Here is a 25,743-nt window from a genome sequence, read left to right as displayed (position 1 = left end):
TGGCTCAGTCAGTTAAGTATCCTACTTTGGCTCAGGTCATGATCTCACGGTTGGTGAGTTTGAACCCCGCGTTGGGCTCTGTGCTGACAGCTCAGAGCCAGAGCCTGGAGCCTGCTTTGGATTCTGTGCCTCACGGGGGTATAGCTCAAGGGTAGAGCATTTCACTGGATTCTGTGCCTCCCTCTTTCTCTGTCCCTCTCCTGCCTGACATCTTTAAAATGCTGAAGGAAAAAGAAAACTGTCAATTTAGAATTTTGTAACTTATGAAAATATCCTTCAAAAATTACAGTGACATAGATTTGTTCAGACATATAAAACTTGTTTGGCTCTAGCAGAAGGGCACTAAAAGAAATGTTGAAAGTTCTTTGTCTAGATGGATCAGAAAACACCCAGTGAAAAACGGGTCACAACTCAGGTAACATGGTCATCTGTTCAGATACTCAGTATCTACGAAGATTCAGTAGCAAGCCCAGGGCTATGTTTTAATAATGCATGATGAAGAGGATGCAAGTTTTCTTCAGCCTTTCTGTTGTGATTTTTCTACTCGACCTTAATACTAGTTCCATATCTCATCCTAACCTGCCATAAACACTTCAAGCATCATTGGATCTACTGGCTATAAGAGTTAAATGGTAGAGCTACTTGTAATAAAACCTGACCTAGCTGAAGACTTTTTTTTTTCCTCTGGAACATATTTCTTGCAAATATATCATGAAAGTTGTAGTTGAAGCAAATAAAATACATATGATGAGTTATAACATACTATGAATTAATATAGGCTCAAAGACATTGAGTGACTATTTCTGCTTATCCTGTGAAGTCAGAATCTGAACTTAAGTTTCCCAATACCAAATCTATATTTGTTACAATTCTGCATTATAATGTGAGAACGATTTTTACTTCACCCTATGTACTAGGGACCCCAAATCTGCTTATTTTTATGGATAATGGACTTGTCAAACAATCCCAGAATCATGCCAATCAACATGTGTCAAGAATGCCTCAATCTATCTATTAAAATCATGGAAGGGTCTGAAGACACCCTTGCCAGAAACCATCCTGCCTTGTTTTGTATGCTTTGGGTATAGCTGTTCAATTTATTCAATACATCAAATCTTCCCTTTTTGGAAGATGCATCACAAATGCTGTCTCTACTGATAAAGCTCCTCTAATTGCCTCAGTGAGGGATTCTGTATCCCTTCTCAGGATTAAGTCCCTGCATCACTTACTGCCTATAACTCTTGGCATTTATAACATAGTATTCCATATTATGTATTTGAATAGATCTTACCTCAAAAATTTAAGATCCTGGAGGGCAGACACTGTGAGACAGTCTGTCATATTCTTTTTGCATTGCCTATAGGGCCCAGCATGGTGGTTTATACATGGCAATGGCTCAATATTTATCTGTTAGAAGAAACAGATAAGCAATTTCAAAAGACTGTAGTCCAAATTATTTACATAAGTGTCAAAACTTTAATTTACTGGTTCTAAAACAGTCTTTTTCAAGCTTCACTGGGCAAGTCCTATTCTTGGTTTTCTAAGATTTAACATACCATGCAACCTACCCATCCCAATGATAATTTTATCCTATAGACTACTTTTTATATCTTTTTATATACTTTTTATATACTTTTTTTTATCCTAAAATCCTATAGACTACTCAAATCTCATTTCAATTGTTAAGACTAAGGTTAAAGTAATTAAGTAAGCATCCATTCAATAGAAACAAACCAAAGAGATACCACCCAAATAAATAAAATGTATATTTAATCTGCTTCAGTAAAAAAATAGAACTCCATTACCTATGTACAGCTTGTTTTCAGTTTTAAAAGCTCGTAAGGTGGTTATATGAAAATAACTTCCATGACTATAAGGCAATTTTTTCTGCTCTCCTCTGACATACATGAATTACAGTGATAGACAATCATATATCATTAAACTAAAACCACATTTTTTTTTTTTTTGCTGGAAGAATAGGTGTGAGATGGCAGCTCACCTTCCAGCACTGTACTAGTTTAGATAACACCTGCTACAGTAACAGACAAACCACCAAATCTTACTGGTGCAACACTTATTTCTCACTCACCCAAGAGTACACATAAACCTTTCTAGTCTGACAATGACCCAGAAACTCAGCCTCCTTCCATCTTGTGCTTCTTCAACATATGGCTTTCAGGGTTCATCTGTAAATGAAGAAGAAAACAAAAACGATTATATAAGGCAATCCAAACCCAATCTAAAGAAAAACGGGTTATCACTTCTTTTGTTTCTTCAGCCATTAGGAAATAAATTACTAGTGGACATTAATCACTAGCGTTCTAAAATTAGATATTTTGGATAAATTGAAAAACAATTCATGAATGGTAGCATAATTAATGTTGGTTTACTCTTTGTCCATATACTTGTCTCTGCTGCTTTGCCTTGATGAAATACGTACAGCTCTACTAAATAACTGATTTTATTTTTCTTTTGCCATTTTCAAATGCAGAAATAAGATTCTCTGTTGAAATTAATTTTTATGGTGTTCTATGAAAATAATTCCTTTCTGCTGAATTTAAAGGTCTTCTTTACTTTAATAATTCCACTTAAAATTTATAGTTCAAAATGTGATGTATCCCATGACAAATGTAACTTAAATTTACTTCATCTTATAATGGCTCCATTACAGTAACTCAGTAAAATCTGGGTAGAAGATTAAAATATTATATACATTCTAGAAATTGTTAAGAAAATATGTAATATTTAAATATGTAACATATTGGAGAATAATAATTAAAATAATAAAAATATATTTTATAGCTTCCAGCCCAGCAGAGGGGGATAAAAGTTATAGAGTCATTGGACAATACACAAACACCCTACTCTATCTAGACACATGATAGCACTGCATTTCCCTGCCCATTTGAATCCAGGATGTCCAAGTGACTTCTTTTGACCAATGGCATAGGAGTGGGAGTGGCTTGTGTCACCTGTAGATGGCAGCTTTACGAGCCAAGTAGGTGTTTGGCATATTCTGTTTTCTCTGCTTCTCTTAGGAAGCATGTGTTGAGATGGAGCCTGCATCAGCTTAGGTTTCTGAATGACTCAATAAGTCAACCCACAACGACCATGTAGAATGAATGAGAAATAACCTTGACTTGAAATCACCAAAAGTTTAGGCTTTGTTATTCCAATATCCCAAGATTTTCCTGACCAGCAGTCAAATTGCAACCATGGAAAGGGAAAATTAAAGATAAAGAAAAAACGCTGGCAAACAGAAAACAATGCAACAGTAGGACTAAATATGTTATAAATCACAATAAAGGTAGGTAGATGAAACCTGCCTATTAAAAGATTTGTTGATTAAAAATTATATGCCTTTTTAAAACACACTTTGTAAGCACATGCATACACAGTGCATTAGTTCAGGTTTTCCAAGAAGCTAAGACAGGATTAAATGTATAGGAAATTTATTGGAGAAAATTCTTGTGAGGGCAAAAGGGAAAGGTGGGAAATGAATGGGACCCTTCTGACTGATGTAGGTCTGAACCCTGTGAAGAACAGGGGGAAGAAAGTATACGATAGGAAGGTCTTGTACTGAAGTGCAGTTGCAATAAGTTTTTTGACACTCTAATCTGGAGTCCTTTAATCAAAGTCACCTGGTGGATGAGTCTACATGTCCCAGAAATGGGCCTGTATTAGTTCTCTTGATATGCTCAGACTTACACTAAGAAAAGTGTGGCCTCCAAATTATGGAAAGAGCCTAAATGTCCATCAACTGATGAATGGATAAAGAAATTGTGGTTTATATACAGAATGGAATACTACGTGGCAATGAGAAAAAATGAAATATGGCCTTTTGTAGCAACGTGGATGGAACTGGAGAGTGTGATGCTAAGTGAAATAAGCCATACACAGAAAGAGAGATACCATATGTGTTCACTCTTATGTGGATCCTGAGAAACATAACAGAAACCCATGGGGGAGGGGAAGGAAAAAAAAAAAAAGAGGTTAGAGTGGGAGAGAGCCAAAGCATAAGAGACTGTTAAAAACTGAGAACAAACTGAGGGTTGATGGGGGGTGGGAGGGAGGGGAGGGTGGGTGATGGGTATTGAGGAGGGCACCTTTTGGGATGAGCACTGGGTGTTGTATGGAAACCAATTTGACAGTAAATTTCATATATCAAAAAAATAAATAAAAAAAAAAGAAAAGAAAAGTGTGGCCTCATCATGAATACGGGGTTGAATCCAGAATAGCAAAAGCTGGAGAAACTGGTCAATTATGCTTTCCGATCAGGAGATCTGAGGCATGCACTTTTGGCTACTATAAACAGACAATCATATACAAAGAGATGGGAAATTTCTAATAAGCTAAACCGAAGACAAAAGAAAGCATCATAAGAATAGTGGCTATCAGAGAAAATAGTTACCAGCTAAAAGCATTTAAAGGAATAAAGAAATAAAGTAATAATAAAAGAAATCTGTGATGGCTTTGCACTTGTCAATCCAGCTACATTGGAACTAGGCTTCCCAGAATTCCCTTCCCTGTATATTTCCAGTTTAGGGTTGGCCTCAATAGAAATTTGTATAACATTTGGAAGGAGGAAGTTAAGTAATAGCTACTTTTGTGCTCTGCAGCTCAGTTGTAGTGCCCAGGAAAGCCCCTGTGCCAAGAGCTCCTCTGACTCCTGCTGGGTCTGGTCCTGAAGCTTCTTCAACTTCTGCATCATTATACACAGTTCTGTCCTTATACACAGTTCTGTAGCAAAAGGGCATTAGCTTCTTCTATAGGTCACCTGCATCATCAAAGGTCAAGGCTTGAAGGCAGTGAAATACAAACACAGATTCCGGTTTGTCCACCAAGTTTCTAGCTTATCCTCTCTGGTTCCATTTGTTTCTTGCTCTTAACAATTTCACATCCATTTTCCTTCTCGGGAGATCTCAGAGTTCTAGGAAAGATGGTGGAATACCATGGGTACAACTACATAACACCCACATCAGCGTAAATAACCCAGAAATGACCTGAAGACTGGAAGAACAGACTCCTCACAGCTAAATTTAGGGAAGAGGCCACATCAAAGAGGGTAGGAAGGGCAGAGACACTGTCAGGAGCTAAAGAGACCCACAGGGATTCTCTGCAGGAGGGAAGGATGCTGTGGATCCTGAGAGGGGAAAGAAACAGACCTCACACCAGGCACCCCAGCCATGGGGAACCCACATGGGGAAGATGAATCCCCATAACATTTGGCTCTGAAAACCAGAGGGGCATAATTTGTGAGTTCTTACAGTTAGTGGGGCTTGACACATGGAACTTTAAAAATCAGTAGACTTGATTCTGGGAGAGCCTGGAGGGCAAGAGGAAACTTAGTCTCTGCCTTTAAAGAGAGAGCACAACAAATAGCCTTGCTGAGATACAGCACAGAAACAGCACTTTGAAAAACACCTGGCCAATACAGGAAGGAGATTTATTTACTAACCTCAAAACATGTGCTACAGGGGCAGGGATAGTGGGGAAACTTCTCTAGGAACAAAGAAGCTGGCAGGCATCATTTCTCCCCCCGCCCCCCCGCCAACCCCTGCCTTCAACACAAGAATACCTGCAGGAACCAGCACAGTGCCAACACTCAAACCAACTTGCTAACACCCTGCACCCCACATCCACATTCTCCTACAGACCCGCCCCCTCTAATATGCCCTTGGCGGGAGCCCATCCAAACCAGTGCCACAAGCCTGGAAGTGTGCAAGCAGCCCCAACAGGTATCAGTACCACTCCAAACTGACTCCTGCCTTGAGGAGAGGGGATGATAACCACACACACCAGTCCAACTGTAGCCCCAGCAGTGTACTGGGTGCAAACACCTGTCCTGACCATAGGTCCTGCCCACCAAAAATGCTTCTCAGAGCACAAGACGGAGAAAGTGCCCTGCAGTTCAGTGCTACTTCATCTCTGGTAATGCCTGCATTGACTCTACTCAAGCACATGGCAGGACCAGCCTGGCCCACTAACAACACAGGGACCAAATTCTGCCCACAACAGGCAAAGAGCCACTGCAGATGAGGGGACTAAAGGCAAAAGGTGCACACAACACACATAGGAGACAGCCCTGAAGTGCCAGGTTCTGGTGAATAGGGGACACTGCAATGCAGGGCACTATAGGACTTCTTCTTCATAAGGCCACTACTTTCAAAAAGCAAGTGATGTAGCTGACTTTCTTAACACATAGAAATATACAAAGACAGACAAAATGAGAAGACATGGGAATATGTCTCAAATGAAAGAACAGGAAAAAATCCCAGGAAAAGATCTAAATAAAACAGAGATAAGTAATATACCTGATACAGAATTTAAAGTAATGGTCATAAAGATACTACTCATTGGACTTGAGAAAAAAGTGGAGGACTTTAGTGAGACCCTTAACAATGAGACAGAACACATTTAAAAAAATCAGAGATGAAGAACTCAATTAACTGAAATTAAAAATAAAACAAATGGAGGGGCACCTGGGTGGCTCAGTTGGTTAAGTATCTGACTTCAGCTCATATCATGATCTCATGGCTCATGAGTTTGAGCCCCACATCAGGCTCTGTGCTGACAGCTCAGAGCTTGGAGCCTGTTTTGGATTTTGTGTCTCCCTCTCTGTCTCTCTGACCCTCCCCCACTCATGCGTGCTCTCTCTCTCTCTCTCTCTCTCAAAAATAAATAAACATTAAAAAATATAAAAATAAAATAAACCAAATGCAATAAATAGTAGAATAGAGGAGGCAGAAGAATGGATCAGTGACCTGAAGGACAGAGTAATGGAAGCAATCAAGACCCAGAGAACAGAGAAAAAAAATAACTAAAAAATAAATTAGATTTAGGCAACTCAGCAACACCATCAAGTATAATAACATTCACATTATAGGAATCCCAGAGCAAGACACAGAAAAGGAGACAGAAAAAGTATTTTAAGAACTAATAGCTTGAAACTTCCCATGTGGTGTTGGAGACAGAAATCCACATCAAGGGTGCACAGGGATCCCCCAACAAAATCAATCCAAGGAGGTGAAACCCAAGACACATAGTAATTAAAATGGCAAAAAGTAGTAAAAAGGAGAGAATTTTAAAAGCAGCAAGAGAAAACAGTTACATACGAGGGAAATTCCATAAGGCAATTAGCTGATTTTTCAGCAGAAAGTTTGCATGCTGTATTTAAATGCTGAAAAGAATAAATATGCAGCCAAGAATACTCTATCCAGTAAGGCTATCATTCAGAATAGAAGACATAAAGAGTTTCCCAGACAACAAAAAGTTAAAGAAATTCATCACCATTAAACCAGTCTTACAAAAAATGTTGAAGAGGACTCTGAGTGGAAAGAAAAGACTGAAAGTAGCAGTAAGAAAAGTAGGAAGCACAAAACCAGTAAAAATAAGTATACCCATAAAATCAGGCAAGGTATTCCCCAAAATGGATGTAAAGTATGACACCATATACTTAAAATGTGGGCAGGAGAAGAGGAGTAAAGAATGGGTTCAAATTGAAGCTACCATCAACTTAACATAGACTTCTATGTGCATAAGATGTTATATTCAAACCTAATGGTGACCACAAATAAAAAAAAACAGTAATAGATAAGCAAAAAAGGAGAGAAAGGAATCCGAGTATATCACTAAAGAAAGGCAGCAAACCATGAGAAAAGGGAGAAAGAAAAGAAAGGAACAGAGAAGAACTATAAAAACAATCATAAAACAAGTAACAAATGGCAATAAGTACATACCTATCAATAGTTAATTTGAATGCAAATGGAATGTAAATGTCAATCAAAATACAGAGGGTTAATGAAATGGATAAAAAAGCAAGACCCATCTATATGCTGCCTACAAGAGACTCATTTCATACTTAAAGACACATGCAGATTGAAAGTGAAGGTATGGAAAAGAATTTATCATGCAAATGTAAGTGAAAAGAAAGCCAGGGTAGCAATACTCATATCAGACAAAATATACTTTAAAACAAAGACTTTGACAAGAAATGAAAAAAGACACTATATAATCATAAAGGGAACAATCAATCCATCAAGAAGATAATATAGAATACAGAAGACATTCAGATTGCCAATAGACACATGAAAAGAAACTCATCATCAACAACACTCATCATCAGGGAAATACAAATCAAAACCATAATGAGATACCACCTCACACCTGTCAGAATGGCTAAAATCACAACATAAGAAACAACAAGTCTTGGGAAGGATGTGGAGAAAGGAAAACCCTCTTGCACTATTGGTGGGAAGGCAAATAGATGCAGCCACTCTGAAAAACAGCATGGAGGTGCCTCAAAAAGTTAAAAATAGATCTACCTATGATGCAGCAATTGCACTACTAGGTATTTACACAAAGGATACAAAAATACTAATTCAAAGGAATACATGCACCCTGATGCTTATAGCAGCATTATTTACAATAGCCAAATTATGGAAACAGCCCAAGTGTCCATCAACTGATGAATGGATAAGGAAGATGTGGTATATATATGCATGAAATATTATTCAGGCATAAAAAAGAATGAAATCTTGCCATTTACAACGATATGGATGGAGCTAGAGGGTATAATGCTAAGTGAGATAAGTCAGTCAGATAAACACAAATACCACAGGATTTCACTCATATGTGGAACTTAAGAAGCAAAACAAATGAGCAAATGAAAAAAGAGACACACCAAGAAACAGACTCTTAACTATAGAGAACAAATTGGTGGATACCAGAGGGGAAGTGGATGGAGGGATGGGTGAAACAGGTGAAGGGGATTAAGAGCACACTTATCATGATGAACACCGAGTAATGTGCAGAATTGTTGAATCACTATATTGTACACTTGAAACTAATATAACACTGTATAATAACTATGCTGGAATTAAAAGGGAAAAAAAAGACTAGTGGGGAGATACAAAATCACAATCACAGTATAAGAGTTTAACACATTTTTATTAGAAACAAAAAATAGTAAATATATAAAATATTTGAACAATATTGGTCTCACACATATAATATTAAAAAATTTATTTTATATATGTATTATATATGTATATGCCTAGAAAATAGAAAAAGAGACTTTAAGTATACAAGGAGGAATACTGTCCACAAGTAAGCTTAAATAAGCTATAAAGAAATTATATCATATATATTTTCAGATAATTAAGGTATACATTACCAATAAAATATAGTGAAACATTTATACGTGAATAGAAACTAAAAACTCCTGCATAATCTTTGAAGCAAAGAGGAAACAGCAATGGAAATTACAATATATTTAGAATGACTTTTCTACATAGTACACATAAAAATGTGTGTGTTAATGCTGAAGTATATTACAGTATGTTTGTGGACTTAAGTGGATATGATGAAAACAAAATAAAGAAGAATTTTTAAGTACACACCAAGTGTTCAACTTAAAAAACAAAAAAGAACAGTAAAGTCATCCTAAAGAAAACAGAACAAAGGAAATAATAAAAATAAGGGAAATTAATAAAATGGAAAGCTGAGAAACAATAGTGTTGATGAAGAAAACAAGCTATAATCTCCAGAAATACTATTCACGAAGCAAAGAATTAGAGATGATATAAAAAACAACATGAGATAATTTAAAAGAGGACTAACAACAGATACTGGAAAGATTCTAAAAAGTAATAGGATATACTAGGAAAAAAATTTTAGCAAATAAAATTTACAACTTTGATGAAATGGATAACACTTAGAAAAATATAAATCGCTTAAACTCAAAGATGAAATGGAAAACCATTTCCATTTGCCAATAAGGCAATGAAGTTTACAGAAATTAGATTATTAATAGTTACAATATTGTTAGATTCTGCAAAGGCCCAGAGGCCCAGATGACTTTCAAGGTAATCTTAACTCCAAGGAAAAAACTCCTTATTGTTTTATATAAACTATTGCAAAGAACCACAAGAACAGTAACTACAAAGCAACAATAAATACCACTAAGAGACATACAAGAAAAGTATAGACTAATCTCACTTACAGATGCAAAAATGCTAAATAAAACACAAATGAGTATAATTAACCTATTAAAAAAATATATACCAGGAACAAGAAAAGTTTATCAAGGTGGTGCAACATCAGAAAATCTGTTACACACTATAGTAACAAGTAAGGAGAACAATTATACAATCATCTAAATAAATGACAAAAAATATAAATAAAATGTTAAAAATTACATTTATAATAAAATATTTTAGTAAACTCAGAAGACAAGACCATTTCCTTACCTTGATAAAGAATACCTGTGAAAAAGCTAAAGCAAGTTATTATCCTTAACTGTGAAACTTCAGAGCATTATTTTAAACCAGAAACAAGATAAAGGTGACTACTACCACCATTTTATTTAAAATTTTATTTGAAGTTCTAGTCACTGTGATAATTAAAAGAAGTAAACTATACTAAAGTATTAGACAGAAATACATGTATGTCTACCTTTATTTGCAGATGACCTAATTGCATGGAAAATCCATAGAAATGTACAAATTATTTAAAATACTGGCAAGTCAAGAAAGTTTTCTGGTTGTGAGATCAGCATTCAAAATAAATTGCAGTTGAATACCTTAACAATAACCACTAAAAAATTATAAAAGAAAACAAGATTCTATTCAAAATAGCATCAAAACCTGTAAATGTTAGGGTTCTACCTAACAAAATATGGATGAGGAGACTCAAGTGTATGAGTTTCAATTTCCCCAAAATTCATCCATAAGTTCAATATGATTACAGCCAAAGCTCCAGACATTTTTAAGGAGCTTGACATAGTTCTAAAATTTATTTAGGAAATTAAAGAGCCAGGAATAGCTAGAACAATTCTGAAAATGAGAATTAAACAGAGGCTTGTCCTATGAGATAGAATTTTCTATATTTAATGTGGTTAAAACAGTGATGTGGGCCAAGGATAAGCAAATTGACAGAGTACAGAATACAAAGATCAGAAATAGACCCAGACACATATCAAAATGTAATGGGTAACATAAATGTCATTACAAAGTAGTAACAATGAATCATCCTATAAATGGTACAAGGATGATTGGTTTTCCTTATCAGAGAAAAATCAGGTATCTACTCCTACCATATATAAAAATAAATTTTATATTTAATAAATACCTAAAAGTGAAAACTAAAATTTTTAGAAGAAAAACGTAAAAAAATCCTTATGAGTTTGAAATAGAGGATAATTTCTTAAATGACACTCAATGAACCAAAACCCTAAAAGAAAAGATTGATGGGGCACCTGGGTGACTCAGTCTGTCAAGTGTCTGAATCTTGATTTCCGCTCAGATCAGGATCTCACGGTTGGTGAGATCAAGCCCACATCAGGCTCATCAGTGTACACATCAGTGTAGAGCCTATTTGGGATTCCTCTCTCTCCCTCTCTGTCTACCCCTCCCCCAATCATACTCACTCTCTCTCGCTCTCTCTGTCTCAAAATAAATAAACATTAAAAAAAGAAAAGATTGATAAATGTGAGGATATTAAAATTAAAAATAAAAACATTATTTATGTTCAAAGACACCATGAACACAATGAAAAGCAAAGCACAGACTGGAATATAAAATTTGCAGATGCTCTGAGTTGTGCTTTTTAGTTTACATGAAATCAATTCATATCAAATCTGATCTTTTTTTATTTAAATGAATAGCTGTATTTGACCAGTGGACATGACATTTCTATGTGATTAATTTCCCGATTTTTCTAGTATCTAACAAACTTTTATCTCATACGTACTTTTTAAAAAAAACCCTTAAAACCTTATTAGTTTTATGTCAAAGATATTTGCTGTCATTCTTACACTGTTGAAAACATTTTTATAGTGTTACCCAGAATGACAACTGTCACTCCTCAAGTATTCAGTAAATGTAAATCCAATAAAATATAATGCTATAGGCTTAGCCCTTATGCTGACAACGAGTATTGTATCAGTGACAACCTGGGAGCTCTTTGTTCCATGCCAGAATTAAGTCAAACAAAGAAAATTTTCAGGAGTTCAGAGTGTGTTCTGTGATCCACCATCTTGAGCTGATGTGTCCACATGCCCAGGCCCACTTCATCAGAAATGCACCTTTCAGTTACATTTTCTCTCCTAGTCCTGCTCCTTATTTATTTGGCAGAGACAACTTTTCCAAGCTAGTAGTAAGGATTTTTTTTTTAATTAGCTAGGGAATGGGGTAGTGTTAGGAGCACAGGGAGTCTAAATTACTAGCACTGTTGCATTCCCATTTCTAGTACCATATGGTTAAAATATGCTGAAGGGAAAAGCAACATATGGTTTATCTCTTTCCCCAGAAATTTCGATTTAGTAGTGACATACTTGGTAACAGTTTGAAACAAGAGAGAGAGCATTTGAAGAAGCCTGAGAGAAATTGTTCTATTAAATTCCATTGGCATACCAGTGCAAAAGGGGTCTCATCAAGTGCCCCCTACTGTCATCATAGGAAGAAATACAGTGTCAGAGAAACTGGGGCATGGAGACAAGGGAATCTTTCAGAGTGAACTGATTTCTAGCACCCAGTGACATTTACAAAGGAAGAGGTAAGTGAGAGGAACCATCAACCATAACGTTTCTAAACTTCCACTGTGCTTCAATTACAACCAGAGTCACTGGAGTGACTACACTCAGTAAATGATTATATGAATAAACTAAGTTCCATCCAATTCAGAATATTCTTTTGTTGCATTTTCTGATTGCCTATATAATTATTATAGCACCTGTATGCTTTTTTATGCTAATACATAGTTTTAAATAAGGATAGAAGGAAATAAATTTCTATGTGTGTGCGTGTGTGTGTGTGTGTGTGTGTGTGTGTGTGTGTGTTCATTCATCTGACATTTATCTGGCTGTCGGGATCAGACAGTAGAGACCAAGCAAATTTTGAAACCAGACAGACTTAGGTTAAATCCTGCTTCTTTCATTTATGTATGATGACCTAGACAAGTTACTTAGTGAATCTCAAGTTTGCTCATCTGTAAAACAGAATTTATAATACCTGCCAGCAGTAATAAAAAGAATTAAGGCGTGCTTAAATGTGTGAAGTATAAATAAACAATATAATAATAATGTAACATAATAAATAGTTGTCTTCTCTACTGGCAAGACAAACTGGATATTCATGGATTGTCAATTTTTCTATATTCTTATATGTCTTTTAAATTTTTTGGAAATGCCATTATCTGAAAGAACTAAAATATCTCTACAATTATATATGTAATCTATTGAAAGAAAATTCCTTAAAATATGATGAACTATTTTGCTCTCATTATACTTAAAATTTGTGCTCATTATTAAAATGTATTGAAACTATAAAATTGGTTTAAGTGCTGTTTATATCAATTTTAACGTAGATGTATTCACATATATCAACAAGAGCATATTATTACATGTCATAAGGATCATATGAGTCTTGTAAAATATTGAGCATATTCTTGACTGAAAATCTAGAATCCAGAAAATCATGGGTTCTGAGTTTAACTCTCTGATAATTTAACCAAAGATCCATACACAATGGATTAGAATATAAGGTCTTCATCAACAGATTCAAAGAGAACTCACCCTTCATTCATTCCATTAAAAACACTTATCAAAAGCCAATCAGATTTTAAATACTCCTCTATTTGGTCACTAAAGAAACAGGTAGCTCACAAGCAGGGGGTCTTCCATCTTCATATCCTTCCGTCACCCAACTGCCTTCCTCCATATAAGCCTCTTCTGAATTACCAGTTCCTCCATGGAGTCAAAATTCTATACAAAAGTAGCAAACACTTCTTGCCACCATTTTATCTCATCACACAACACTTTGGAATCCTTGAAGTCATTCTTAAATAGACACGCACTTTCTTTAACATATTAGTAAATTGTCTAATTACTAGAATAATTCACCAACTAATTCAATATTTGCTGGTTATCTAGGTTATTTGCATTTATATCAATGGTATTTTTTAAAAGAAAGAAAAAGACTACATATTAACTTGCTCATTATAAGATAAAGTGATGAGACATTAAAGTTACTTAGTTGCTTTTGTGTTAATAAGCAATAACTCCATAGCTATATTACTTTTTCTGTTAAAGGCAATACTAATTATAAGAATGTAGAAAAGCTCTTGACTGGATATAGGGATTGCTGTGCAAAAAGGTTCCCAAGACAGCAAGATCAGTCAGAGAAGGCAATTTCAGGAGAGGAGAAAGACTTAACTGTGAGCACTGGGAGACGGGGTATGAAAGTGCTGAGTGGGGATAATGGAATAAAGTAGAAGAAAGTTGTGACACGATTACACCCTCTCCATTGCTGTTTTATCACTACAACTTAAGTCAAATTAAAATATTCAAAGGAAGTAAAAGTGATACAAATTTAGGATGGCCACAAAGACTGAAAGAAAATTCACCTATAGGGTCACCTATAGATTTTGTTATAATTCACCAGCCAAAGCCTTGAAAACCCTTCTTTGGTTGGTTCTGACTACTACTAGAAGGTCTCCACCTACATACTCCAAAGATTTTACTGATTACCTTCCTAGTTGATGCATGAATCTACGATCATTTGCTAATTCAATGTTACAACAGGGTCCACTTTTATTTCACTATCACAATCGTTTCATTTTAGAAACTTTTTATTGAAGTGCAACATTCATACAAAAGGCATATATATTTATAAACATGCTATTTGGTGAATTTTCACAAAATAAACACACCTGTGTAGCTAACACCCCAGCACTAAGAAAGAGAACATTACCAACACCCCAGAAGTCCTCCTGTACATGAGAGTATCAATTACACTTTGAACAGCACAGATTAGCTTTGCCAATTTTTATACTTTATATAAATGCACTCATACAGAATGCATTCTTTTGTGTGTCTGGCTTTTTTCATTTAATATTAAGTTCGTGAGATTCATTTAACAGCAGCAATTAACAGTAGGTCTTTTGTATTCACTGCTGAATAAGCATGCTATTGTGTGAATATACCACAACTTACCTTTCTATTCTAATGTGGGGGGCATTTGAGCAGTTGTCATTTGGGGGCTACTATGATAGTATTACTATGAACATCCGAGTGCCTATACAATTGCAATGAACTACTGCATAAAACAATGTTCCTTGGAAAATAATATGCTCACATTTTCAATTTAATAAATGATTATATGTTATTTTCTATGCACTAGGCTATATTTAATTATTTTATTGATTGATTGATTGATTGATTGATTGTGTAAATTTAGAGAATCCAAGCAGGCTCCACGCTCAGCACAGAGCCTGATGTGGGGTTCTATCTCATGACCCTGGGATCATGCCTGGAGCCAAAATCAAGAGTCTGATGTTCAACTGACTGAGGTTCCCAGGCACCCCACTATTTACTTATTTTAAAACCCTCTTGACCATCTTATGAGATAGATACTATTATTAATCCAATTTAATGAGGAAATGGAAGCACAAGACAACATAACTAGTGAATGGCAGAAGCAGAATTTGAATCCAGGTAGCCTAGCACTACACTCTGAGATTGACTTTTTATTATTTAAAAAAAATTTTTTTTACATTTATTTATTTTTGAGAAACAGAATGAGACAAAGCGTGAGTGGGGGAGGGGCAGAGAGAGAAGGAGACACAGAATCTGAAGCAGGTTCCAGGCTCTGAGCAAGCGGTCAACACAGAGCCTGATGCGGGGCTCAAACCCACAAACTGTGAGATCATGACCTGAGCCGAAGTCGGACGCTCAACTGACTGAGCCACCCAGGTGCCCCTGAGATTGACTTTTTAAAATACTTCTAATATGCACTAGTAGATACTGAATAGTTATTAGTTGCCTTCATTTCTTGGCACTTGGGCAATAGTGTTCGCTGTCATGGGAGGTTAGAGCTATGGTGCCCAGGGTGTCCTTGGTGAGTGAAACTCTTAGATATTTCTCAGTCATCAGAACCCTATGTTTTTCTTACCTTGGAAAAGGTAATATACTGGCTTAACTTTTATATATTATAAAATTATTTATACTGGCTTATTATACTGGCTTAACTTTTTCCATTATATACTCCATTATATTGGAGTATATACTTCATTATACTGGCTTAACTTTTTCCCTTTCCACAGAAACTATCTGAGCTTCTGCGAAGATTCTTTCTGCTCCCTGTCCACTAAGAAACACCACACAGTTTCACAATTTCTCCCTGCATTTCCATAGGCTTTGGAAATTCTGTGCCAACACAATTGGGAGATACACACATGCTTCCTTCTCAGGCTAGCCCAGCCACAATTGTTTTCCCTTCTCAGGACAAGATAAAAAACACAGAGGTATATTCTCCCAGTATTTTTCATTCTTTTATTCATATGAAAAATTTATTTAGCACATACTATGGAACCAGAAAGTACTAGGTATTGTGGCAAATATAAAATGGAGTAAAAAAAAACCAATGATCTTAAGAAGTATACAGTCTAGCTCAAGAAATGAATAAGATTTTATTCTTTAAAGTACTATACGAAATACATGTGGAAGGGTGATATTTAAAAGCTTTAGTACCTATCAAGACATAAGCATTAGCCAATCACAATGCCTGTCATGTGCAGACAATGGCATGGCTGTGTGTAACTTTGGAATAGCAGCCTGGCATGTGCAAGGGACAGAACCGGATAGAAGGCTGTAGCCAGAACACGGAACACTTCAAATGCCAAGTGACATGCCTTTACTTCATTCTCTAAGCCCCACAGAGCCACAGTGCAGTTCTGAGCATGGTTATGATACAAAAGTCTATGTTTAGGGACTTGTTTCTCAGTCCTTGAGCCTACTGGAGACCCAAGGCCACAGAATAAAGATTGTTCTTTCCTATTCTTGTGACTTTACTTCTAAACAACCCATGACCCATCAAGCACTGGTTTATAATTTTTTCACTTACTACAGCTTTCTCAAAGAGCACAAAGACCAGATCTGGTTAGTTGTGTTTGGACATTTGGAATATTGCAGAGTTGTCATCCGTCAAGAAGCAGACAGCCAGCTGAGCTTTTGACTTGTGTGTGCCAAAGAACAACTGAAATAAAAAGCTCACAAGGGGATGTACAATATGACTGGAATTTCCCTCTGCCAGCTGGCTGCTCTGACACTTGTGCTTCTTTTCATAACGTTTCCCACTTTTGAGGCTACTAAGTAAGGAAGCAAAGGTTAAGCAGGGGGGCTGGGCAAATCCCAGTAGAGTAACATAAATGAAGGAATGTGGAAAGATGTCTCAGAGAGACACTGCTTTTGAATTAAAACTCCATAAGAAGGTTCCCCTTAGCACTTTCTTTCTCTCAAATTTGTCCTTTTGGGACATGGTTTGCTAATTTCTCTCTTATGAACTGTGAGCCCTGTTTCATCCACCAAGGATGCATTGGCTAAACTTATCAGCTTGGCTTATAAAACAGGGTTGGAAAATCTCTGGGTGCACTGTCTGCAGGGAGGATGGCATGGTGTGAAAAAGTTGAGCACTGGTCTGAGACTGCCTGGGTGTGATCTGGCTGGTCAGTATGCCGTAAGGTCTCGGAAGCATTTCTTATTGTTATTGTCCTCGTCTGTGAGATGAATATGATAACAGTAACTACCTCATATGTGGTAGTGAAGATTAAATGACTTTCAACATACGTAGAAAAGAACCTGACATGTAGCAAGAAAGCGCGCGCGCGCGCACACACACACACACACACACACACAGGTTGAGTTGTTTCACCTGTGTCTCTTTCCATTCTTTAATACCTTTTTGTTAATGAAGCCCAAGTATCTATAAGCCACAAACTACTGAAGATTCATGTATTTCTCCAAAGCACAAATCACTAAAACAAACAAAAACACCTAAAAATATAGAAATATAACAGAAACTCAGATTTGTGCATATTTTTTTCCTGTAAGATGACAGGTCTCCATTAAGACCTCTTTCTAGTTTTCTGGACAAGCCAGGCTGCTCTGAATACAAACTACTAATAATTCTCTATTTAAAGATATTTTAAGATCACTAAAATATCTGCTAGCTTATTGAATGAACTTAATATTATTGATTACTCCTAAAGCAGTAAATGTGAGATGTCACATTGAGCTGGACAAGTAACCCCTTCTTTCTCAATACTCTTCAAAGTCTACTTGCAAAGGTGTGTTTTGCAGAGAAAACCACCTTCCCAGAGGGGACAGCACTGGCCAGTGAGGTACTTCACAAATCATTATATATACCCATTATAAAAGGGAAGGTCACTCAGATGCTAAGGAATGGAAAACCCATCTATCTGGAAATCTTGTGATCTGGATCATACTACTGATTTTTAGAGTGACTTTCTTTTGATTATAGCACAATTTCCTTGCTTTTTGCCTCACGCTGGTCATCTGTAAGATGGGAATGATTTAAATGATTTTTCCTTACAGTGACCCTGAGGTATTTTTAAAGATTAAAATCACAATAAAACTGTGAAGCGCTTTGAGTTCCACAAAGCAATCAAGGACTGGTACTAGAGAGCACATCATGCACATCAACAGATGGCACTCTTTGTTAGTGTCAGTAAAATCTGGACGACCAGCTAATTGTGTTATTTTATAAGGAAGTAGGTCAAAAGAAAGCATCAAGCAGGAAAAGAAAAAAAAAAAACTAGCATGTGTGTGATGATAAATTTTTTGAATTATTCATTCTCATCATTGATTGCTTAATTGAGTAATACAGATACAAATTCCAAAGTGCCCTCCAGAACTCAAGACATTAAGACAACAGCAAGATTCTCTGGCTTGGAAGCATCTGTCTAAGATGTATAAAGGGTTCTGTTTTAAAAGAGAAGCTGGCTAGGAGCCCCTGATGAAGATTTCCCTAACTAACTTCTCACCCAAATTTGTTTGAAATTTAAAAAAATATATGAAAATACAATGCAAGGAGACCCAAACTTTCAGGCAAACCTGTGCCAGAATCTGGGAGGCAACTTCAGGGATGTCAAACAACTGGGCAAAGAGAGGAAGAGCCCTGAAAGCAAGGAACACTGAGAAATTTGTCTTATTTTACTTACTTTTTATTTTTTATTTGAGAGAGAGAGAATACATACACGTACACACACACAAATGAGAGAAAGGGGCAGAATGAGAGAATCTTCAGCAGGCTCCATGCTCAGCACACAGCCCAACATGGGGCTAAATCCCACAACCCTGGCATCATGACCTGAGAGAAATTAAGAACTAGACGCTCAACGAACTGAGTCACCCATGACCCTGACCCACTGGGAATTTCAGTTTCTCATGCACTACAACTTCAGATGTGTAGAAAATCAGGAATTGAGATTTAGGAAGAAGTCTCCTTCATAAGCCAATAGAATTGTCAACTACAACATATGGTAAGAATTGTGCTAAGAGGGGCACCTGGGTGGCTCGGTTGGGCGTCCAACTTCGGCTCAGGTCAGGATCTCACAGTTCGTGGGTTCAAGCCCCACATCAGGCTCTGTGCTGACAGCTCAGAGCCTGGAGCCTACTTCAGATTCTGTGTCTCCCTCTCTGCCTCTCCCCACTCACACTCTGTCTCTCTCTCAAAAATAAATAAACATTAAAAAAAAAAAAGAATTGTGCTAAAAGCTGGCATATTAGCCTAACAATGGAAAAATGGTAGTGCTAAAATCTACTGACAAACCACTTGCATAGAAAAATAAGATTATCTATTTAATTGTCTATCTATTTAAAGGCACAGACAAAAAACCCAAAGCCCACAATAAATTGAAAATGGGGTAATTGAAGGAAAAGGGAAAAGGAACATAATTCTCAACTCCTATATGAAAAAGTATACCTTCCAAAGTTACTTTACCCACTTTAGAAAGATTTGTCATCCTTTGTAAGATGAAAGAAAACATTTACTCTATGAAACAGAAGCTGAAAGTTATACGGAGAATGAAAAAAAAGTATAAGATTATAAGAGGTGTGAGTAATATGCAAAAGAATGAAAACAACTAAAAATGCAACTGTAACTCAGAAAATTCACTCACAGATTATGTACCTAAACCTAAAGAAATTCTTTTACCTCTTATATCTGTACCAGGAGTTACAAAACAAACTACTGAAGTAGTTGTGAACATAAAAGAATACCATCACTGAAAGACTCGAGTATTAAAATCAGAAGTGTTCACTATATTCAAGGCAAAAATTCATTAAACTGGAAAATGAAATAGAATCACATTGACTTACGTTCTGGAAAAAAACCTTTAAATTCAATAATTAAGAAAGTTTATTTTAAGCATTCAGGAAGGAAAAGAATTAATGACTTCTAATAAAATTGAACCACATGCTATTTATAAGACTTTATTTTCCACAAACAAAATTATGTAAGCCCATGCAGCAACATCTCTTAAGGGAAAAATTGTGAGGGTAAAAGTTGCAAGAATTATGTTTCCAGAGAATTTGACCTTCAGATATGAAGGAAACAGGTATCCACAGGTTTGCAGGAGCTCAAAAAATGAACTATCCATGTGTGGTTCTCGAAAAGGTTAAAGTTATACTCCTACTGACCAAGGGATGAATCCTAATGAAGACGTCAAGCAGAGGAAGTCATGATATACATCAAGCCAGCTCAACAGAAAGGTAATCACAAGAACTATTGCTAATATTGTTATAAAACAAAGAGCAAACACATCAAGTAAAATATGAATTTAATGATAATTATATGGATTGAAGCTTGTAGATTTTGGTAAGAGAAACAGATGTGAGGAAAAGACAAAGCAGAAAAGGAAACTGAACGAAATTCTTCATTTTGTATGAAGGGAGTCAAAATCTTCCTTTTCTTTTATAATCCTGATCATTAAAAATATGAATTAATAAGTATAATTCTGAAAAATCCAAAATAATTCTTTACACAATTAAAAGACAAATATTAGAGAGTGTAAAAACTTATGACATAAGCAATGTTACCAAAAGATTGAGGAAAATCACAAAAAGAATCACAAAAGAAATGTGAATAAACATTTTAGTCATAATAGTAATTTGAATGATTGAAAATTCCTTAATAGCAGACAAAAAATTTCAAATCCAGTTTAAAAACACTGAATTTCATGAAATTTACAAGAAATACTCTAAAACAAAGTGATATGGACAAGTGGAAAATAAAGAATGGGCAAGTATGCATCAGGCACTCACAAAAGAAAACAGGAAATACTAATTTCAAAAAGGGCAAAAGATATTAATGGTGGCCCAAGGGTCATTACGTATTTATAAAGATATGTATCACAAGGAAAAAAATAGTCATTCAACTTTACAAGCAGAGTAAGATCATGTCAATGCCTATAAAGCAAGGGCGTTAGAAATATTACAAATGAGAAAAGGAAATCATTTTGTTATGGGAGACTTTAACACATCCTTCTTAGCCCCTGACAAACATATACTGGGTAAATATATATAATTAGTAACTTTGGATCTATTTATATGTTGACTTTTCTATCCTAAAAACAGGAAAACATATATACACATGGACACTATTTTTAAAATTAATATAACTTTTCATAAAAATTCAAATATCGTCACAAAGAAAATGTTCAAAAGTGATCCAAATCAGAAATTACAGAGCCTACATTCTCAGACCACAGTGCAATAAAACATTTTTTTTTTAAGTTTAAATAAAAATTCAAACACCTTGGGGGTGGCTGCATGGCTCAATCAGTTAAGGGTCTGACTCCTGGTTTCAGGTCAGGTCATGATCTCAGAGTTCTTGAGTTTGAGCTCCACGTTGGGCTCAGTGTTGACAGTGTGGAGCCTGCTTGGGATTCTCTCTCTCTCCCTCTCTCTCTCTGTCTGTCCCCAATTCACTCTCTCTGTCTTTCTCTCAAAATAAATAAATAAATTAAAAAAAAAAAAAGATCAACACTCAAACACTTTGGAAGTTATAAATGCCTTCCTAAATTACAATCTAGAAAAAATAAAAAGAAAAGTAAAATCACAAACTTGTTTTAAAATAATTAAAACAGGAATGTGACTTAGCAAACTTTATAGAATGTGTGCAAGTGTACATATGTGGCCTGAACTATTTTTTGCTCCAATTAAAAACATAGTTTAAAAAATAAAACTGAATGTAACTTCAAGAAGTTCAAACAGAAGAATCTAAACAAAACAAAAAAATATTAAAAATAAATATATACATTAATGCTCAAGAAAAGAGAAAAACAGTAAAATTGGTAAATAAACTATAATACTGAATTAACAAAGAAGAACAGAGGAGTGATATCACCAAGATGGTAACACAGATTGTTTCTGATTTTGCTCCTTCTCACAAGAATAACTAACAACTATTCAAGAACAAGATACTATCAAGGGAATCCTAGAACATGAGAGTAAGGCAGACATACTCTCTGCATCACAGAGACCTAGACAGATTTCATTAGAAGGGTAAAAGTAGAGGCTACACATTGACCACATTGCCCCAACCCCAGGCCAGCATAGCACCATGCAGACAGGTCTCCCCTGAGCCTCCAGTTCCTCCAGAAGGAAAAGAGAACCCAGGGGGGAATCAACCAGTCTCCCCCAGCATTGTGGGTTGATTTGTGAGAACTCCTACTCTGATCTTGCACCACGAGGACTGCAGGGGAACCTGCATGGCTCAGCCACTGGGAATCTGACCATGATGGAGAACAGGGGAGAGTTCACAATAACCAGCACCTGGATCTTAACCGACTGAGTTTTTTCCTGCAGTGACAAGTAGTAATCCCAACCAGCACTTTTGCTCATCTTCAGGTCAAGTTAAGGGGCACACTTTGACCAGGGAACTTGATGGGGTACAGATCTGCTTGATTCAATGATTCATTCCTCAAATGAGTTTTGCCAGCCCTAGAGACTGGTTTGGCCCTGCCCAGGCAAGGAGCTGAATCCCAGCCCCACCCACTGTGGAATGTATCTTCTGGCTCCATCTGACCAGAATGGCTGGAGACAATTCTTGGAAGCTGTGTGGTCAGTGACATTCAAGCTGAGAGGCAGGCAGGCAGATCTGAGTCTACAAAACAAAACCAGTGGCCCTGCTCAGTCAGGGAACCTGGGATGCAGGTCAGCTTGGGTTAAGACAATAAATAAAAAGTTTTACCAGCTTTAGAGATGCTTCTTCCACTGAGCCTGGACAGGGAATCTAATTTGTAACATCACTTATCACTGAATATAGCCTTCAGCTTCTCTGACCAGGGAACATAGCCAGAACACATGGAAAGCTGCATATACCATTCAACATATAATGGCACTTGAATAGGAACCACAGCCCAAGCCTTCCCCTGTCTGCAGAGAAAAACTGGTGGCCTCACCTGGCCAGGTAATTTAGTATACACTCTGAACTGATTCAGGTCCCCAAACAATAAGGAGTATAGACCCTGCATCCCATCCTGCTGCCCTGCCAGGGCGAAAAAGCTAATTCATAGCGCCATCTACTACTGAATATAGTACTCAGTCCTAAACATCTAGCAAGCCTGACCAGAGAATCTAGGCAAACACAGATCCTACCCTGCAACCTCATTTGGGTAGGGAAACAAGCCAACAGTTCTACGCAGCTGTTTTCAGCTAGTGGCAAACTTCCCTATCCCTGTCCTCAGAGTTTGAACAATTGCCTCACCCCAAAGTAGTCTGTAATAGCAGGCCCTGCCTACCCAAGGACATCACCAGCAGATACACCCAGAAATCCAAATTAAACTGACTGGCAAAGAACTTTCTGCCCAAAGCAAACCTGTAAAGTCCAGAATAGGAGCTTAATTACTCAAATGCACAGATACTAACATAAGGAATCAAAGATCACAAAAAATCAGGTAACTATGACAACACAAAAAAAATTAATAAAGCTCCAAAAACTTACCATAAAGAAATGGAGATCTATGAAACATAAAAAAAGAATTCAGAATAATCCTCTTAAGGACATTTAGTGAACTTCAAGAAAACATATACAGACAACTAAACAAGATTAGGAAAATAGGGCATGAACAAAATGAGAAGTTCAACAAAGAAATGGAAAGCATCAAAAACAAAACAATACAAAATAAAAATCCACCCCAAATAGGAATAGAAGTCTTAGAGCTGAAAAATACATTAACCAAACTGAGAAGCTCAACAGAGAGTTTCAAAAGTAGAATCAAGCATGCAGAAGAAAGAATCAGCAACCTGCAGGATAGGACATTGGGAATTACCCAAAGAAGAAAAAAGAATGAAAAAAGAGTAAAGAAGGCTATAGGAATTATGAGACACATGAGAAGAAATAATTATGGGAATTCCACAAGGAGAACAAAAAAGGAAAGGACAAAAGTACATTTTAGAGCAAAAATTGCTGGAAACTTCCCCAACCTGGGGAGAAAAATGGACATCCAGATCCATGAGGCCCAAAGGATCCCAAAAAGTTGAATCTAAATAGGGCTACACCAAGACAGATTACAATTAAATTATCTAAATTCAAAGACAAAGAATCAGTAAGAGAAAATAGAGGAGTTGTATACAAGGGAACCCCCATAAAGCTGGGTGAATTTCTCAACAGAAACTTTTCAGGGCAGGAGAGAATGGGATGGCATATTCAAAATATTGAAAGAAAATAACTGCCAGCCAAGAATTCTATAACCATTGAAACTGTCCGCCAGAAACAAAGGAGGAATAGGATCACCTGAGTGGCTCAGTCAGTTAAGCATCAGACTTTGGTTCAGGTCATGATCTCACAGCTTGTGTGTTTGGGCCCTGTGTTGGACTCTGTGCTGACAGCTCAGAGCCTGGAGCCTGCTTTGGGTTCTGTGTCTCCCTCTCTCTCTGTCCCTCCCCTGCTTGCACGGTCTCTTTCTCTCTCAGGAAATGAATAAATATTTTCAAAAAATTAAAAAGGAAACAAAGAAGGAATAAAGACTTCCCTAAACAAAACCTGAGAGTTCATTACCACCAGATCTGCCTTAAAAGAAATGCTAAAGGTCATTCTTTGAGTGCAAGTAAAATAATACTAATTAACATCATAAAAACATAAAAGGTAGTGAAATCTCACTGGTAATAGTAAATACACTGTCATAGTTAGATTCTACAATATGGTATGGTGGCGCATAATCCACTTATGACACTAGTTTAAAAGTCAAAAGAAAAACTAACATAATAGAAATTACCATAACTACAATAATCTGTTATTACACAATCTAAAACACCTGTAAACGATTACATCAATAACCTACAATGTGAGGAAGAGGAGAAGTAAAACTAGAGTTTATGAATTCTACCAAAATTCTATCTTTGAGAGAAAAAAGAACAAATTTCTGAGGAAAAACAAATTTTCTTTTCTAAGGAAAGAAAGAACAAAATTATACCTTTAGAGAAGGAAGAACAAAGCAGGAGTCTTAACACTTTCTCAATCAATACTATAAAGCTATAGTCATCAGAACAGTATGGTACTGGCATAAAAACAGACAAACAGACCAATATAGAACAGAATCAAGAGCACAGAAATAAACCCAAGCATATATGGTCAAATAATATATGACAAAAGAGCCAAGAATACTCAAGAGTGAAAAATCGTTTCAATAAATGGTACTGGGATAATTGGATATTCGCATGTAAAAGAATGAAACTGGACCCTTATCTTACACCATTCACAAAAATTAACTCAAAATGGATTAAAGACTTACCTGTAAGACCTGAAACCATAGAACTCCTAGAAGAAAATATAGGAATAAAGCTCCTTGGCATGGGTCTCAGTAATGATATTTTAAATGTGCCAATTAAAGCACAAACAACAAAATAAAAAATAAACAAATGGACTAAATCACACTAGAAAG

The 25,743-nt window shown here is 36.3% G+C and overlaps 1 long non-coding RNA gene across 1 annotated transcript in view; it reads right to left on the bottom strand.

Moving 5' to 3' along the window:
- Positions 1 to 1,297: 1,297 nt before the first annotated feature.
- The window catches only part of LOC107180375, a 38,457-nt gene continuing 14,011 nt past the window's right edge, over positions 1,298 to 25,743 (bottom strand). The window contains exons 2-3 of the long non-coding RNA XR_001511138.2: positions 2,090 to 2,186; positions 1,298 to 1,407 (exon numbers count right to left, since the gene is read on the bottom strand). This is a non-coding gene — a long non-coding RNA (uncharacterized LOC107180375). The remainder of the gene's footprint in view (positions 1,408 to 2,089; positions 2,187 to 25,743) is intronic.

This window comes from Panthera tigris, chromosome B2 (assembly GCF_018350195.1).
Source record: "Panthera tigris isolate Pti1 chromosome B2, P.tigris_Pti1_mat1.1, whole genome shotgun sequence".
In the NCBI taxonomy this organism is placed as follows: Eukaryota; Metazoa; Chordata; class Mammalia; order Carnivora; family Felidae; genus Panthera; species Panthera tigris.
The sequence above is the reverse complement of the archived record's forward strand: the minus strand, read 5'-3'. Positions and strand labels throughout refer to the sequence as shown.